At 33.2% G+C, this 20,565-nt stretch overlaps 1 non-coding gene across 1 annotated transcript; it reads left to right on the top strand.

Annotated features, from left to right (window-relative positions):
- The first annotated feature begins 245 nt into the window (after window positions 1-245).
- LOC128279861 (small nucleolar RNA R71) lies at window positions 246-352 on the top strand. Its single transcript, XR_008270054.1, has one exon. It is a non-coding gene; the product is annotated as a small nucleolar RNA R71 (small nucleolar RNA).
- Window positions 353-20,565: the final 20,213 nt, after the last annotated feature.

Genomic DNA, 20,565 nt, shown 5'->3' with positions numbered 1-20,565 from the left:
TCTATTCAAAAGTTCTACCTGATTAGAGAGCATAGTAACCAAATCGACGTTAAAAACACCGGCTGCTTTTGTTGGCTTTGTCCTCATGACTTGCCACTAATAGTTATTTAGTGACATCTTTTCTATAAATTTATAAGCCTCTTCAGGTGTCTTATTATTAATAGTCCCACCAGCGGCTGCGTCAACCATCTGTCTAGTTGAGGGATTCAAATTGTTGTGGAAAGTTTGAACTTGTAGCCAAAGGTAAATCATGGTGAGGGCACCTTCTCAATAGGTCCTTGTATCTGTCCCATGCATCATAAAGTGTTTCTAAATCCATCTACACAAAATAAGAAATATCATTCCTTAATTTAGCTGTTTTAGTCTGCGAAAAATATTTTAGTAAAAATTTTTTGGTCATTTGTTCCCAAGTTGTGATTGACCCTTGAGGTAACGAGTTCAACCACTGTTTAGCTTTGTTCCTCAATGAGAATGGAAACAACCAAAGGTGAATGGCATCGTCAGAAATGCCATTGATCTTAAAAGTGTCGTAGAATTCCAGAAAGTTTGCTAAATGAGTGTTTGGATCCTCGTCCTGCAAACCATCAAAATGAACAAACTGTTGTATCATTTGAATCGTGTTAGGTTTTAGTTCAAAATTATTTGCAGCAATAGCAGGTCTAACAATACTTGATTGAACTCCTGTTTAAAGTAGGTTTAGCATAATCATACATAGTACGAGGAGCAGGTTCCTGATTTACTGGGTTTACAACAACGACCGGAGGTAATGGATTGTTTTGATTATCAGTCATCTCCTCGGTTGTGGTTTGAATATCGTCCTCTTGCCCTTTCTCTATGTATCGTAGGCTTCGCCTTATTTCCCTTCGGTTTCTACGAGCTGTGCTTTCGATCTCACTATCAAAAAGTAGGGGTCTTGACGGGTTTCTTCTAGTTATAAACTATAAAAACCTGCCAAAAGTAAATAAAAAAAATTAGTAATTTAAGAAAAAATAAAATTAAATTGCAATAAAAATAAAAAATGGCTAAAGTAATAAAAATTAAGCGTTTCTAATATCTTAGTCCCTGGAAATGGCGCCAAAAACTTGATGGTCGTGAAACTGACTAAAAATTTGACTTAAGACAAGCGTACCTATAGAACAGTAATTAGTTATGGTGAGACCAAAAATATCGTATCCACGAGGACTAAAAGTACAAGTAATTACTACATTTTTATTATCTAGCCTAAGAATTAAAGGGTCTTTTTAAACTAAACTAATTTTCTAATTTAACTAAGATTATGATAGAGATGGAAGTTGGAAAATGCTTTTGAAAAACCGATTAAGAAACAATACCCAAGGAAGAATCCACATAGACTTCACTTATTACCTTTGACTTAGACAATTTATTCACTTGACTTATTCCGTAGAAATCACTGATTTATGTTAATAACCTTTTTGAGACTAAAAACAACTAACTTTAGGTTGATTAATTAAAATCTCTTTCTAATTAAAACCCCTATTATAGCATTAACTGAATCCATGGATTCCCTTATTAGATTTGACTCTAATCCGGTAGATTTATGTCATCCTATCTCTAGGATTGCATGCAACTCCGCTTAATTATGAATGATCTACTCTTAAATAGGGACTTTTCCTCAACTGAATAAGCACATCAAAGACCTGAATTAATATTCTGGAATATTAAAGCAAGGATTAAAACTCACAATTAAGAATAAGAGCAAGTATTTGTCATATAAATCAGGGAGTAACAAGATTCATCTTAGGTTTCATCTCCCTTAGGTGTTTAGGGAGTTTAGTTCATAATAATAATGGAAAACATCTCAAAGTTTGGAAAACAACAAAACATAAAGAAACCCAAAGAACTTCTAGGAAATTGGATGGAAATCTTCATACTTGATGTAGATCTTGGCTCCGAGGTGATTCCGATGGCTATTCTCGAGTATTTTCTACCTCCAACTCTGCGTGTCCTCTCTAATCCTCTTCTAGGGTGTTTATATAGGCTTTAGAATGCTTCCAAACCCTCAAAAGTGGCTTTTTCCAAGTAGAACTAGACTTGGGCTCTACAGGGACACGGCCGTGTGTCATGCCCGTGTGCAAGTGCTCATACCGTGTGTAATTCTGACTTGGATTAATGTCGATACGGCCATGACACATGGGCATGTGGTTTGCCCGTGTGTTACACACAGGCGTGTGGATTACCCGTGTGGAAATGCCTAGGCCGTGTGAAACACTGTTTTAAGCCCAATTTGTCTGTTTTTGGCCCATTTCTGGCTCCTTTTACTATCCGAAGCTGTCCCGAGTATAAAACATGAAATTAAAGGATTAGGAGCATTGAATTCAATAAAACCAAGAAAAAATCATCCATAAATATGTCAAGCATGGGGTAAAAATATGTATATATTACGGTTTATCAATAACATTTTTTGATTTTCTTCAATTTTGCTCATAACGTACGAAACTAACAATTAAGCTTTACAATTTAGTCATTTTCATAATCTAGGCTTAATTTCTATCAAATTCACATCAATTTCATCCATTTCTCAACAATGATAATTTTCAAAAACTTTAACAATTTTATCAATTGATACATGAGTTATCTAAATCAATATCCGATGATTTAGAAAAATGACTACTAACTTATTTGAATTTGGTAGTCGAATGTCCAAGGGTTTTCAAGCTTTCTTCTTTTTTTTCTCTTTTGGTTTCCACGATTGAAGATGAAGATGATAACATTTTCAATTTATTTCTATTATGTTTTATTATTTATACTTAAATTAACATATTTTAACTTTAATGAATTAACTGAAATATTTAATTAGTTTAAGTTAATTGTATCCACCATCAAATCCCACTATCATATATTTTAATTTGGTTTATTTACCCTTTTAATTCTTTGGATAATTATTATCTAAGTCCCCAAGTCTTTTCCTAATTAAAAATCTATAGAGATTAAACTTTACAATTTAGTCCCTAAGCCTTAATTAACCATAATTCCGGCTAAATTACTTAATCAATTTTCAATTCATTTGTTAGATTTGAGTGACTCAAATCCTTGTTAAAATAAAATACAATAGTAAAATAAAATAAAAGTAAAATCTATATAGAACTATACTTCTTTTATTTGACATTGATTAGAATAAGGTTTTTCAACCTTACTACATTTCTTCTATTTGAAATTGATTAGAATAAGGTTTTTCAACCTTTAAATAGATGTAGTTGAAACTCTTCTTGTATAATAGGAATTTCAAAATTAGTGAATTTTCTTCTCCTCTGCCCGTGGATTTTTCTCGAAAGGGTTTCCACATAAAATTTGTGTGTTCTTATTTTTCTTTCTTTTTTCTTTGCAATCATTCTATATTCTTATTATCAACGTTCAATTTTTTACAAAGTGGTATCAAGAGCTTTTCAGGTTGCTTGTCTCATTCACGGTAATGGCGACATTGAAGTATGATATTTCACTATTTGATCACAACACCATATTTGCGTTGTGGCAAATAAATATGCAGATAGTTCTTGCGCAGATAAATTTAGAGGATGCCTTGTTAGGGATAGATAAGATGCCTTCGTCATTGACAGAGGAAGAGAAGAAGCGTAAAGATCGAAAGGCTTTGATGCAATTACATCTGCATTTGTTGAATGAAATTCTATAGGATGTGATGAAAAAGAAGACCACCGCTGCATTATGAGCAAAGCTACAACAACTATGCATGTCAAAAACCCTGACTAGCAAGTTGCATATGAAGTAGCATATTTATGCTCATCATTTGAAGGAAGGTGTACGGATACTTAATTGTATTTAAATAAATTCTCTCAGATCTAATTGCGATGGAGGTTTAGTATGATAAATAAGATTTAGGGTTAATTCTACTTTATTCATTGCCCTAGTCTTATTCAACCTTTAAAGATACGATTTTGTATAGCCGTGAATATCTCATAGTTGATGAAGTCTATGCTTATTTAACCTCGTATGAAAAGATGAAACATCATGTAGTTAGATCTGACTCTCAAGGAGAGGGTCTCATTGTTCGTGAAAGATAAGAATGAAATACTGGTGATGATCGTGGGAGAACATAGAAATGAAATCCTCGTAGTAAATCTAAGGGTAGATCGAGATCTTTAAACAAAAGTAAAAATTGTAACTTCTGAGGGCACATTAAATCTGAGTGCTATAATTTGTAGAACAAGATCAAAAGGCAGGCTACAGATCGAAAGAGAAAACAACTAGAACAATCCAGTGAAGCTGATGTTGTAGAAGACTATTACAATGGTGAACTCCTAGTTGCTTCTGCCGACAACTCTAAAGTAAGCGAAGAGTGGATCCTCAATTTTGGTTGTAATTTTGATATGATTCCTAATCGAGATTGGTTTACAACATATGAAACAATGTCTGAAGATGTTGTTTTGATGGGAAATAATGCTTCATGCAAGATCGTAGGTATTGACACTATTAAAATTAAAATGTTCGATGAAATTGTCAGAACACTTAATGGAATACGACATGTACCAGAATTGAAGAGGAATTTGATTTCATTGAGTACTCTTGATTCAAAAGGGCACATGTACACAGCTGAAACTAGGTTTCTAAAGATTAGCAAGGGTTCCCTCGTTGTGATGAAAGGGTAAAGAAAGACTACCAAGTTATATATGTTGCAAGGTTCTACTGTTACTGGTGATGCATCTGTCATTTCCTTATTTTTGTAAGATGATAATGTTACTAGATTTTGGCATATGCATCTAGCGCATATGAGTGAGAATGACATGAAAAAATTAAGCGAAAAAGGACTTCTTGATGGACAAGGCAGTAGCAAACTGAAGTTTGATGAGCACTGTATTTTTGGGAAGCAAAAGAGAGTTCAATTCACTAGAGGAATCCAAAACACTAAGAGAATGCTAGATTATATTCATTTTGATCTTTGGGGACCATCTAGAGTGCCTTCAAGGGTTGGTGCTAATTATATACTGACGATCATTAATGATTTTTCTGGAAAAGTTTGGGCATTCTTCTTGAAGTAGAAAAGTGATGTGTTTTTTGCATTTAAGGTTTGGAAAAACATGATCAAGAAGTAGACAAGAAAACAGATAAAACACCTCCGTACAGATAATGGGCAAATCAAAAGGAATCATGAGACATATAACAATTCTTCATACTCCACAACAAAACGGTATTGTAGAAAGGATGAATAGAACAATCATGGAAAATGTTCGATGTATGTTGACGAATACTTATTTACCAAAGTCATTTTGGGCTGAAGTGGCCTCTATTGTATGTTTTTTGATTAATCGGTCTTTGTCTGTTGCGATTGAGAAAAAGACTTTATAAGAGGTATGCTGTGGTAATCTTGTTGATTATTCTTATTTGAAGATTTTTAGGTGTCACGTGTATGCTCATGTTGATAATAGGAAATTGGAGCCTAGATTTATCAAATGTGTTTTTCTTGGTTATAAGGCTAGTGTTAAAGGGTATAAGTTATAGTGTCCTGAAACGAGGAAAGTTGTAATTAACAGAGATGTTATTTTTTATAAACTGTTATGCTGCCTAACTTACCTCTTAAAGATTCTTCCAATAAAGACCAACAAATTTCAAACACACATGTGAAGTAGGTGGAGCTTCAAATTGATCCAGGATCTACAATAGAGTCTACTTCTCAGGTTAAAATAGAAACTTAGAGTAAAGTTACTTCTTCACCTTAGTCAGCACCACAATATTCTATTGCCAAAAATAGACCTAGAAGAGAAATTAAACCTTCAAATGATACGATGAGGTTGATCTAATTGCTTATACTTTAAACATGGCTGAAGATATAGATGCAAATAAAGAGCCATCTACTTATTTTGAGGTAATTAGCTGTGAAGATTCAGGAAAGTGGATGTTTGTCATACAAGAATATATGAAATCGCTCTATAAGAATAGAAAATTAGACTTAATGAAGCTTCCTAAGGGTAAAAAGACTGTTTGTTGTAAATGGGTGTCCAAGTAGAAAGAAGGGACTCCAGGAGTTGAAGAACCCAGATATAAAGTAAGGTTGGTTGTAAAAGGTTACAATCATATTTAGGTGTAGACTTCATAGATGTGTTTTCTCCAATTGTGAAGCATAGTTCGTTTCGAGCCTTGTTTGGTATTATGGCCATGTATGATTTGGAGCTTGAGCAATTAGATGTAAAAATAACGTTCTTACATGGAGAACCTGAGGAAGATATTTACATGCAACAACTAGAAGGTTTTATAGTCTCAGAAAAAGATGACTAGGTTTTCTTGCTAAAAAAGTCTCTTGATGGCCTGAAACAATCACCAAAGCAGTAGTACAAGAGGTTTGATTCATTTATGACTACTTATGATTTCAAAAGAAGCAACTTTAACAGTTGTGTTTATTTTAAGAAAAAACAATAATGGTCCTTTTTTATATCTGCTCTTTTATATTAGTGACATATTGATAGCAGCCAAAGATAAATGAGAGCTAAGAAAGGTCAAGCCCAGCTTAATGAAGAATTCGATACTAAAGATTTGGGAGTAGCAAAAAAGATACTTGGGATGGATATTCTTAGAAATAAAAAAGTATGTAAATTGTACCTAAGTCAGAAAGGGTACATTGAGAAAGTTATTTGCAGATTTAATATACAGAGCATCAAGCTTGTTAGTACTCCATTAGTAGCCCACTTCAGACTTTTATCAGCTTTGTCTCCAAAATCAGATGATGAGATTGACTACATGTCACATGTTTCATATTCTAGTGCAATGGGATCTCTCATGTATGTTATGGTTTGCTCAAATCCCCAGATATCATATACAGTTAGTGCAGTTAGTAGATACATGGTGAATCCCAGTAAAGAACATTGGAAATTAGTTTAGTGGATTTTCAGATGCTTACGAGGTATTACTGATGTTTGCTTACAATTTGAAAGAACTAGAGATGGAGTCATTGGGTGTGTTGAATCTGATTTTGTTGGAGACCTTGATAAAAGAAGATCTCTAACAGGGTATATATTTATTATTGGGGGTTGCACAATTAGTTGGAAAGCCACTTTGCAAACTACAGTTGCTTTGTCTACTACTGAAGCTGAGTACATAGCGCTTACTGAGGCTTGTAAAGAAGCTATTTGGTTAAAGGGACTTTTTGGTGAACTTAGTAAAGACCTTCAACCAGTACAGTGTTTTGTGATAGTCAGAGTGTCATCTTCCTTACGAAAGATCAAATGTTTCATAAGAGAACAAAGCATATTGATGTTCAGTATCATTTTGTGTGTGATATTATTGCTCATGGAGATATTATTGTGAGCAAAGTTAGTACTCATGAAAATCCTGCATATATGATAAGTCACTTTCTATAACCAGGTTTGAGCATTGCTTGGACTTGGTTGGTATTCGTTGTTGAAGAACACCCCTTAAGGGGTTTCATGGAAGAGGTGGAGAACTTGTTCGTCGAGAGTTCGTGGTGAAGAACTTATTCGTTGAGAATTTGTGTCAAGGTGAAGATTTTTAGAGTTGAGTGACTCGAATCCTTGTTAAAATAAAATAAAATGGTAAAATAAAATAAAAGTAAAATCCATATAGAACTATACTTCTTTTATTTGATATTGATTAGAATAAGGCTTTTCAACCTTATTTCACTTAATCTATTTGACATTGGTTAGAATAAGGTTTTTCAACATTTAAATAGATGTAGTTGAAACTCCTCTTGTATAATTCGAATTTCAACATTAGTGAATTTTCTTCTCCTCTGTCTGTGGTTTTTTTCCCGAAAGGGTTTCTACATAAAATCTGTGCGTATTTTTCTTTCTTTTTGCTTTGCGATCATTCTATATTGTCATTATTGACATTAATTTTTTTACATCATCTATTCACTAACTCTGTAAATATCTCTATTTAGTATTTACGGACTTGGTTTATGAAAACGAGGTTCCGAAACCATAATTTTTGACACCATTGAATTTCAGGTTGTTACAGTTCCCTCATCTAATGAGCTCAACCCCAATGATGATCAACAAAACTCATGCTAGTACCCCTAACTGACGAGGGTTCCTAGAATCTTCAATTGGGGTCGCAATAATTCACTTACATGCAAGAAAGAATGAAAGCTTAATTTTATTATGCACACTTTATTACATCCATTAATTTAATATATTAATAATGTTGTTGATTAAAATCTTGACACAAATTAAATCAACACCACCTCATGATTAACAATTGTATTCATTTAGTATTCTTAATTTGATATAGTTATGTGTTTAAATTTCATTTTACTCACAATTTAATCTAATTTTTCAATTTAATATCATACATATTTCATGTGTTATTATTATGAAATAATATTTGATATACCATCGGTGCATAAGTCTCATGCACCATTAATGAATAATAACATGACACATCATCATTAAATTAAACAAAAAATATAAAAAACTTGTATATAAATACTAATTTTGTTTAAACATAATTAAATATTAATGGTAACTGTTATAAATAAAATTATTAGTATTTATTTATAGACCCTCCACTATTTTTATTTTTTTAACGACGAGGTGTCATGTTATTATTTATCAATAGTACATGAAACTTATGCACTGGCTGTCTATCAAACATTCTCCATATTATCCCGTTCATTACTTATTGAATGATATTTTTAATTACACCTATTTTCACACGTATACGTGCGAATAATTAAGTTGGTAAAAACAAGTTAAATCTTTTAATTATAAAATCACTTAGTACTAACAAAAACAGAATCGATTTATTTTCTTCTGCCCATTTGCTGAAGCAGTTTGGAGAATGTCATCCTTTAGTTTAAGTCCAGAAATGGAGTATTTGTGTAGCTTTGCACATTGGTGATTAGACATTAACAAGTTGCTCAAAGCAAATGGACTAGCAAAAGTCTGTTGGAACCTTTAGAATTAAAAAAATTGAACTGATTTTTTTCACAAAAACAGCGAGCCTGCTGCTGTTTGAAATCGATGCGTGCTGGACAGCCCCTTTATGACTGAATTCAGTGAGTGAAATTTCTGATGCTTCACGGTAATTCCCTCCCTCAAACACTATTAAAGTAATTGTGATGCTTCTTAGGACTCCAAATCTTTTCTAATAGGCATAGTGGCAGTAGCTCGCGATTGCAATGGAATAAACACACTTGTACGAGCCCCCCCGATCCAAATGGCTGAAGCCTTGGCTTAAAGGCTTGGTTCCCTTCTTGCCAAAAGACGACAATGGCATTCAATCATATTTGAATCCTACAACAAAGATCTTACCAATTCTGTCTACGAAAAGCCTTAATAGTTGGGATTCCCTTACGATTGAAAAATATATTTTTACTGTTATTGACCACTTGAACTTATGTTTGTTTGTTTTTTTTTTTTTTTGAATAACTGTTAACAAGGTTCTTGATTAGTTTGCCAATTGTTTTAGGAAAGGAACTTACCGCATTGACTGGGTTTGAAAATTTACCATCAGCTTTCTCCATACTTTTGGTTGGAGATGCTCCTTTTTTTACTAGATATTGACAATAAAAGCAGTTTATTTCATATTTTTTATATAAAGAAAAATAAAAACAATTCGGATATTAAATTTAAAATTAATATAAAATATTTTGTACTTTATATTAAATCAAATGTCAGGAACTTCTTTTATCTTGAGATAATGAGTGTATACTACAAGAGTCGCAGTCGCAGTCGCAGTCGCAGTCGCAGCCGCTAGAAACAAACATTATTGGGGTAAGGACGAGATAAAATCATCCAGGCTAACAAAAAAGAAAAAGGAAGACCCGCAGTGACACTGACGAGTCCCTTTCCTGCCCCATCAATTAACACCAAAACTGAAACAGAACGCTTCCTGTTTTTCCGATGGGAGCCGCCCATTATAATTCCACATGGCACGTGCACCCTCCTCACCAGATATTTTCAGCCTTTGACATGCTCAAACTTCATTACGGATCCAAACCATGTGCATTTTACGTAATCCCCCTTTTTCGTGTCAAAGACCTTGTTCCTAGATATCACAAAACTTAATTCATTTCCGTACGTAGAAGAATAAAATTTACGGTTTAATTACAAAGCATCATGTGTTAAAGTTCAAATTATTATAAGTCAAAGTTATTAGGGTGAATATGATGATATCATCTTTGTATCATAAATATTTTTTGATTAATTATTAATTTAAATTAATTAAAAGGTAAATATTATTTTTGGTATTATCACTAAAATAAAATAATTAAATGATAATATTAAATAATTATTTTATCTCTAATTAGTTAAATTAATAATTAACTAAATTCGTATTAAATCTGTATCCAACCCAAGGAGGAACAAATAATTCTAAATTTTGGAAATCTTCAAATTTATTTTATTATTTTTGAGTTCTCATTTAGCAGTCTTATTAATATATCAATATTTATGGTGAGTATTGATACACTATCTAGTTAGTCATGAGCTAGGCGTGTTAAGGATAAAGTATCATTGTAGTCAATTTCAGTAATCTAGAAAGTCTGATAGTAGAATCCCCTGTAGAAAATACGAAAGCAAACCTCAAATAGTATCGTTAATGAACAAAAATATCATTATGAAAATGTTCCCCAAAGATTTGATAATTAGACTCTACCGAGAGTTTCAACAAACTAAATTTATAAGAAAATAACTTTTAAAACTTTAAATGTCTTTTTGTAATTATGTTATAAAAAACAAAAGAAAAAATTTTACCAATCCAAAAAGAATATGAAACTATCCGATTATTAGATAGAGTTGTCATTAAGAAGCTCAAAGAACAAAATTATAAAAACATCCATTTTAGATTAGTTCAAGTCGATGTCAAACCACTTAATGTTGAAGCCACAAAAAATATTTCAATTTTAATTGTCTTAAGAGACCAAAAACATATTATGTTAGAAATTTTCCTTACTAGGAACAATAGAAACAAGCCTATGTACTGACCTAATATATTTTAATTGTTACCCAAATTTTATGGGTTCATTAACTGATAAAAACATTTTAAAATCATTGACCCTTCAAATTCATAATCATAATTACAAAATGCACCTTAGATCCAAAGTACTGACTTTAGTCTATCGACTCCATTTCAAAGTTATGTATTCCGTAGTCAACACCAAGATTTTACTCCTAAACCTAAAAAGAGAAACCCTTTTAATAGAAATAGACACCTCAAGATCTCATACTACAATCCAAAACACAATACAATGCCATGAAATCGATCTCCTTACCAAATGGAAACTAGAAGGTGCTAAAGATCTTGTTGCACCAACCCTAATTAGAACACTTCTTTAAGTGAAATTTCTCAACACCAAGATGACACAGTTGAATTAATATTCAATAAGCCACCCAGAATGCCCCATGACATTCCTTTGAAATAGGAAATACCAGTACAACCTTTGGAAGGTTAAATATAAAAGAAGAATCAAAACTCGAAATACAGATGACATACATTAGGATTGCCAGAGCCTCTGTCTCTTAGAACCAATTTACAAGGAGTAGATAACTACTCAAATATAGCCCAACCTATCTATACCAAATAGGAAGAGAGCACATAGAACTCACCTAATATGTCGCCAACATACTTATCAATGACTAATAATGCAAGATTAGAAGAAAATTTAGAAATTTTTGTTCTAGAAAAATCTTTTCAGATCAATAAAGAATGGTGTAGAAAGCACTTCTATTCCAACCAAAAGAAAAAAAAGAAAAGATTACTTTAAAAATTATAATAATGAGAAAGAGAGTATTCTTTAATAATATTAAAAAATTATGAACATCCATAAAATTCATATAAAATTATATGAATGGTTTGAAGAGCATTATTTGAAATCTATTAATATAATAAAAAATAATATTAGATGACAAACAAATAGAAGAAAAGTTGAATCTCAACATCCCCCTTTAATGGAGGTTCAATATCTTCAAGAAGGAAAAGGGAGAGCTATCTTCTTCCTTCCATTCTAAGATACCATGATTGATTTGCCTTAGAGCTAAGGATGGATCTTCTTTGTTGAGTTGAAACTGAGGATCAGAGTTCTAAACAAAAGTTATTTCACAACCTAGGTAAGTGCTATGGTTGTATGTTAACTTCTATAGTGATAAGTTGTTAAAAGGATGAATAGGAAAATAATCTAAAAAAAAGTTATTTAACAACCTAGGTAAGTACTATGGTTGCATGTTAACTTCTATAGTGCTAAGTTGTTAAAGAATGAATAGGAAAATGGAAAAGTAAGGCTTTGCATGAGGATTTTCTGGGTACGAGATGATGATAAAGATAATATGAATGAGTTTTAATGGTATTCTGATGCTTTGTAAGTAATGGATTGCTAAGGTTTTTGGATGGATGTTGAGATATGGAAATCAAGTTGTTGTTTGTGAGTATCAGGTGAGTCCCTAAGCCTACTCTTACTTGGATGTTGTTCATGTGAGTACTTCTATGAATAATGATTGAATTCTGTAATTGAACTGGAAATGTATGGTAAGGTGAGGATGTTATTGCATGTGTGTTTGATGGATTTTGCACGTATAATATGTAGAAATATGAGGAGTTTTGGTAAGTGGTTTGAATCATTAAGTTAAAGAATGGTTGTATGGGTATGTTTGGAAAATGTGATGAGATGTGAAACAGTTTGCGTGTTTGTATGAATTGAGTGTTGAGTAATGAATAGTGTCAATGTATGAAGATTTTTCCAAGTGAGTCTATGTATGTACACCATGGTGGAGTCTAAATAGGTCCGTTAGGACTAAAAACACAATCTCTAATATGAATCCCTGAAAGGAAAAGTCCATGGCCATGACAACATGTTGTGTAAGACCATATCTAGGCTATGGTATCATATGGAAAGAATTAAAGGTAGGTTATTATCCAATGGGGTTCTATGCCTGTCCCAAGAAGATAATAGACAAGCCTCACAAAGTGTGAGTCTAGGTGAATCCATATCCTAAAACATATCATGAAAGAGTAGCCTTCATGGCAAATATGAAAGGAATGCCTTTGTGGCAAACTCTGTGAGGAACGTCTTCATGGCACATTCTTAAGTACTGTCTTTGTGGTGAGTAAGTGGAAAAAAAGCCTTTGTGGCAATCTACGAAATGGGAAACCTTTGTGGCAATTTATGAAATGGAAGCCTACGTGGTGGATCGCGAAATGAAAGCACTTTTGGCAATAATCTGAATGAAATGCATTCATGGCAAACTCTAAAGTAATGAGACTCATAAAAAACTTGGAAAGGAAACGCTTAGCGTGTAAGGATGAGGCTTTCAGTGGCAGACTCTATATCAAATGGTTTGGCATGGCAAGTATAGAGGAAAAATGAGACTTTCAAGGAGGATTCTAATTGAATAATTGAAATAGGTATCTACCACTTGTATACGGGATCAATGATAGATTGTCGAATGAATGATGACTTAGAGTATGTATTCAAGAATAACAGTAGTTGTCTATTTGGACTTCTGGAAAGGAAATGGTCAAGGAATCGTGAAAGTTCATATCGAGGAACATGAGATGTATTGAGGAAGAGAGGGGTAAGACATGATCTCAAAGTAGGATACAAAGACTATGGTATGAGGAATGGAACTCTAAAAAGTATTTGCCAAGAGGCAAGTAGAAAAATAAGCATAAAAGATAGCTATTTGAATTTCTAGATGCAATGTTCAAACATGAACTAGGTAATTGGTGTTTATCTCACTAAGTTCTTATGAACTTACCTCCGTGTATTTTGTTAAGGTAAACTGAGATGGGTCTATGTAGGGGTGTTCAATCGGTTAATCGACCGGTTAACAGATCCGAAATAACATTAACCGAATTGACCGACCTTTCAAAATTTTTAACCGTTAACCGAACCGAAATTTTTTCAAAAAAATTAACCGAACCGAAAATTTTTCGGTTAATTCGGTCGGTTAACCGAATTAACCGAAAATTATATGTTTTTTAATTTTTGGTTAAAATAAGTATAAAATTAACTGAATTAACTGAATTAATCGAATTAACTGAATTACCCAAATTAACCGAATTATTTGTATAAATTATATGTTTTCTATTTTTATTTTTATTTTTATTTTAGTTTTAGATTTTTATTTTTATTTATTAAATTATTTGTAATTTTTATGATTAGGTTGGGTAATTGAGTTGGGCTAGGTACTTGGGTTAATATATATTAGATTGGGTATTTGGGTTTATGTTGGATTGGGTTTGAGTGTATAGTGAGCTATTTATATATTATAATTTTTTATTAATTTTTTGGGTTAACCGAATTTTTTCGATTAACCGACCGGTTTCGAGCCGAATTAACCGTTAACTGAAAACACAAAAAAAAATTAACGGACCCCCAACCGAATTAATTTGGTTAATCAACCGACTAACCGAATTCAGTCAGTTAATCGAATTTTTTCGGTTTTACCCGAATTTTGCACACCCCTAGGTCTATGTCAGGAGGGGTGATGTTAGGACTATGCCAAAGGAGTAGCATATTGAGCTATTATGCATACAAAACAAGGTGGTAGCATAAATGTAATCAATAGTTTTGCACAAAAGTCTATGTATTGGAATGTTGTAAATAGTTATGAGATTAGTTAGAATTTCCTTGTAATTAATTTATGCAGTACTACAACTATTATTATCTGATGTATAATCACTTGTATTTTTTTAATGCCCTCAATCTGATCCAATCTACCGGATCCAAATCTCGGGTGTTACGTCTTATATAGATATAACTTAAAATTTTCTTCTAACATTTTGTGTAACACTCCTTACCCGTATTCAGAGTCAAAACAGGGTATGAGGCATTATCGGACTTAAACACAAGCAAACATACATTTTCAAGCCATAAATTTTCGTCCAAATTAAAAAATTTTGTATTTAATCATAAAGTCCCTAATACGAGCCTACGAGGCCCAAAACATGCATTGGAAGTGATTCGGGACTAAACCGAGGACTTTGAAAAATTTTGCAACACTTAAAAAAGTTTTCACTAAACAGGGGTCACACGCCTGTGTGGATATGAGACACGCCAGTGTAGACAGGTCGTGTGGTCACATACACCCGTGTCCCTAACCCGTGTAACACTCTGTTTGTCACCCAAGAACAAATTAAAGACACACGGCCAGGTCACACGCCCATGTGCTAGGCCTTGTAGTCGATTTAAAATTTATGATTTTTCATTAAATAGGCGTAGACTTTACACGGCTAAGGGCACACGCCCATGTTCGAGACCCTATCATCCACACAGCTGAGACACATGTCTGTGTCTCTACCCGTATGCTCAATTCTGAGCATTCTGTTTTTCAAAATTAAGGTGCAGGGGACACACGGCCGGAACACATGCCCATGGGGCAGACCGTGTGTCACACACGGCCTAGACACACGCCCGTGTGTCTACCCGTATGGACAAAAATAAGGCTATTTACCAAGCCTTTTTGCCACCCTTTTATGCACATAGCTACACAACATAACATAGTACTAATCCAAGCATACACATACAACCAAATCAGCTACAACCAAGATATCAACACATCATTCACCTGCTACCATCTATCACACACAAACATGACAAACTTATCAACTCAAATAATGTAAATTCCCAAATCCATGAAAGGCATCATCATATAAATTACTTATACCAATAGTAGCCAATTTCAAATGGCCTTATACAAAATGAACTTTCAACCAATATAAGCCAACTCATTTGACCAAATCAATTACGACACATAACAAAATGACCAAGTCCCCTATACATGCCATAACTCAAAATATTGAATTCATTGGTACCAAAATAATTGTTGACAGTGAGAGTGGATCTCCGACGATCTCCAATCCTCAAGCTAGCTTGATGACACTATAAGACAAAGGAAAGGATAGGGAGTAAGCTATAAAGCATAGTAAGTTCCACATTTAACATGCAATTAACATGATGAAAATTGGCATGAATGTTATTAAAATCTTAAAATCATAACTTACTCAATCATAATCCTACCAGGAGTTCATCACATATCTAGCACATTACTTATGAGTTTCACATACATACCTGTACCAACTCGCAACATAGCCATATCCTTTCACAACTTTGACATTCTCGTTGAACACTCGGAACATTAACGGATACTCAGAAATCTTGCACATAAGTGCCATATATGTAGCCAAAGCTACCTTATATTTCATAAACATATAGGCTCATTTTCGAAGTATTCACGGGCCTGCTCACACAAGCTGTCAGGTATCCGCAACACATGTTGGACTACCCAGCCACTAGTAGGATGTACAAGACTAGAACCTAGATCATGTAAACACATATACACATGGGTTCCTAGTGACATGTCACTCGTATCCTATTCTATTCTTAAGGTTCAATTGGGATTTCTCGCTTGTCAAAACTTTGTCGAATACATACAAAGAGTCAATCACAACTCATACAATATTAAAGCATTTAAAACATAAATATAACAATGCATTATTTACATACGAACTTACCTCAGTACAAAAATAGTAGAATTTGACCTAATCGTTAAACACTTTATTTTCCCCCTAATCTTAGTTCGAACCTCATTTTTCTTGATCTATAATAACAAATTTAACTCATTTAATAATCACATTGTTCAATTCAGTCCAAAACCATATTATGGAAAAATTACATTTTTGCCCCTAATTTTCACATTTTTACAATTTAGTCCCTAGGCTCGTAAAATGAAATGTATTCCATTTCTTCAAAACCCAAGCCTAGCCAAACCATTTTCATACTTATACCAGCCCACATTTTCCACTTAATCACACTTTTACTATTTATTTTTGTAACTTTTACAAATAGGTCCTTTTTAACATTTTTACCAAAAATCACTTAGCAAAAGTTATTTTTCTAACAACGAACATGCATTTTCTACCATTTTCCATCAAAATAAACAATATATAACATAGCCTAGACCTTAATCATTCCTCAAATTAGTGCTAGAAATTGGTAGATCGAGTTGCAACGATTTCAAAATGTAAAAAAAAAAAATTAAAAACAAGACAAAAACAGACTTACAATCAAGCTTGGAAGTGGCCAAACCCTAGCTATGGATTCCCCTTCTAAAATTTGGCTATGGTCAGGAAGATGGACAAAGATTTTGGCTTGATTTTTTCTTTTAATTCATTTAATTACCAAATGACCAAAATGCTCTTTTATTAAAACATTAAAATTTCTCTTACTCTATGTCTATTTTTGTCCACCAACTTAAGTAATGGTATAATTACCATCTAAGGACCTCCAATTTAAAATCTCATAGAAAATAAACACTTTTAGCATATAGAACTCAAGTTTTGCACTTTTTTTGTAATTTAGTCCTTTTTGCTAAATTGAGTGTTCAAACGTCAAAATTTTAGAACGAGATTTTCACAAAACCATTCCATAAAACTGTAGACCATAAAAATATAAGAAAAACAAATTTTTCTACGTCAGATTTGTGGTCCCAAAACCATTGTTCCGACTAGACCCAAAATCGGGCTGTTACATTTTGCCTATGTAAAAGAAAATTCTATCTATGACAGAGTTTCTTATGTGTGTGCAATGTATGGTTACCATTACAATTCAATAAAATTTCAATAATCTCTATTTAGGTTTCTTGCCCTATTGTGTACATATTGAAATTTTACTTAATGATCTAATGCGCAGTCTTTAATATGCCACTTAATTTCCTCTGTATGCACAACAACCCATCATGCTATTCTCTTTTATCATAGCCCTGACATCATCCCTCGATGCATACTCCTTCATAACCTAAAATAGGAAATAAATTTAGTAAGTTCATAAGAACTTAGTGAGTTAAACCTTAAATACTTGATTCATTATATCAATTTTGATCAGTGTTTTGCATGTCTTTCATGTTTCCTTTGAATTTTCATTATTCCTTCTAGCGATTACTTCGCTAGGGTTTTCCTCTTTAACAGATTGTACTCTTCTCTAAATTAGACCTTTATCTTCTTCTCAGGGTCCTCAGTGGCTTATCTTCCTTTCATGTTCATTAAGCTTTCACTCTATTAGGCTCTAGATTCGAAGACCGAACTCAAATTGTTGTTTCTTTCCTTTGAGCGCACTATACTTAATATCTCTTCACTTTCTATGTCCTTTCTTAAATATTATCTTTACATAGTCCTTAACCATTTCATTTACCTTATGTACAGAATTAAAATTTTATTTCTTACTTACTAACTTTTGTACAATCTTTAGGTGATGTAAACTACACCTATTACTTCACACAGAGTTAGCCTAGATCCTCCTTACTTCAGGGTACTATCTATACATCCCTATAACACATATCTCGCATTTTTCACCTATTTTGGCGCGTTCTACCTTCACTATTCATTTATTGTCACTATGCAAAGTTTTCTGGCTATTCAGTTCTTTCTACTTGTCCCATAAGTCATCTCTTACACTTACTATACCTCAGAGTTGTAACAGCCCGAATTTGGGACTAGACAGAATAGTGGTCTCGGGACCACAAATCTGGAGTCGAATAAATTATTGTTATAGCATGATTTTATGAATGCATGAAATATTTGGTGAAGTAATTTTAATGTTTGTGAGCCCAATTGCAAAAAAAGACTAAATTGCATAAAGTGCAAAAGTCCTGAATTGATAGCTCCAATAGCTAGGGAATAAATATTGGGGGCCTTTAAAGGGAAATTAGACCCTTAGAAATAGGGTGGCCGACCATAAGGGACAATGAATTGAAAATGTTAGGTAATTGATTTTTGACTTTTTGACTAAAGTAGAAATAAAATAATCAAAGGATGATATCATCTTTTTCACCTTTCCTTTTTCACTGATTTTACCAAAAAAAATTAGCGCTTTGGGAGCTTGAAATTTTAGCTACTTAGTTGACTCATAAGTAAGTGATTTCCATACCCTTTTTTGATGATTTTTGCATTTTCGAGACCCTTGAAGTATAAGCTTTCAAATGAGGGTACTATTTTGCAAAATGATTAAGAGTTTAGGGTTTTTTCCATGAAAGAAAAGGTAATGTTTCTGAGTTTTTATGAAAGAAAATGAGTGTTGGGTGTCTTATAAACAACTTTTGTGAAAAGTGTTAGCATGAAAACACATAAAAGGACTATTTTGCGTAAGTTGTAGAATATATGATAAGTGTGTGAAATAGTGGGAATTTGGAGTTGCTATAAGAGTATAAAGGGTTCAGCTAGGCTTAAGATGTGAAGAAATTCGATAAAAATTGATTTTCGGGCTTAGGGGTAAAATAGTCACTTTGTAAAAGTCTAGGGGCAAATTGGTCATTTTGCCCAATTATGAATTGTAGAATGCCTAGATTGATAAAGTGACTAAATAAGTGCATTTTTTTATTATAGATCAAGAAATACATAATCTGAACCTAGACTAGGGGAAAGCCAAGCAAATCGACTAAATCGACTGGTCGCCACATTTTGTAATCCGAGGTAAGTTGTATGTAAATAATACAACTACATTGATAGTATATGCGTTTGAATTTTATTGAAATTATTATAGCAAAAATTGCTTGATTGTGGAAATGAGAGAATGTGATGAGAATAGAGATAGTAGGATTCCCAAATGAACCTTAGGAACTAAATCGGATATTCATGCCATGACGTTTGAGTCACTTGTGAGAGCTAGTGTAAGACATGTCTGGAACATGCATCGGCCACATTATGAGAGCCAGTGTAAGACCATGTATGGGACATGGCATCGGCATTGAGACGAGTACTAGTGTAAGACATGTTTGGGACATGCTTCGGCTTCAAGATGTAAGCCAGTGTAAGACATGTCTGGGACATGCATCAATTACGAGATGTGACAGTGTAAGACCATGTCTGGGACATGGTATCGGCACAGATATGCTAGAACTTGTGTAAGACCATGTCTGGGACATGACATCGGCACTTGACCCTATGTTTGAGGCTAAATGAATATCCGATAATGTTCCAAATGGTTTAACGGTGAAAGTATGATTTCAGGTTAACAAGGAAAGTACAATCGTGTTGTGAGTGGTACAGGTACCTATATGTTATGTATGAAATGTAAGCTCAATATATGTTATATGAGGTGTATTGAGTATTGATGAGTAAGTTTTGATTATGTCAGTTGTGTATTATGATACTTGTTGATGACTGGTAAAGTTATGTTGAATATTTATTTACGTGTAACTTACTAAGCTTTATGCTTACTCCCTCTCCTTTTCCATTTTCTTATAGTGCCACCTATCTTGCTCAAGGATCAACGGAAGTTAGAGATATCAATCACACTATCAATTGAAGTATTTGGTATAGTTTGATTTATATTTTTGAATATGGAATGTATAGGGAATTAGGCTTGTGTTCTGGGTTATTATTAATTTGGCCAAATGTCTTGGCTTGGGATAAATCCCTCATTTTGTATTAAGCCTTGAACGATGGCTAACATTCATTTTGATTTATATACAAAGATGTTATTTTCATAGATGAGTGAAATACACAAATGTAATGTTGTCTATTGTGGCTGATTTGGTTGCATGAGATAGTCTTATAATGGTTTTAGTTACTTTTGTGTAGGTTGTGTAAGTAAGGGTGGCAAAGAGGCTTGATATATAGCCTTATATTGTCTACATGGGTAGACACACG

Source organism: Gossypium arboreum, chromosome 8 (assembly GCF_025698485.1).
Source record: "Gossypium arboreum isolate Shixiya-1 chromosome 8, ASM2569848v2, whole genome shotgun sequence".
In the NCBI taxonomy this organism is placed as follows: domain Eukaryota; kingdom Viridiplantae; phylum Streptophyta; class Magnoliopsida; order Malvales; family Malvaceae; genus Gossypium; species Gossypium arboreum.
This window is presented reverse-complemented; position numbering and strand designations above follow the sequence as displayed.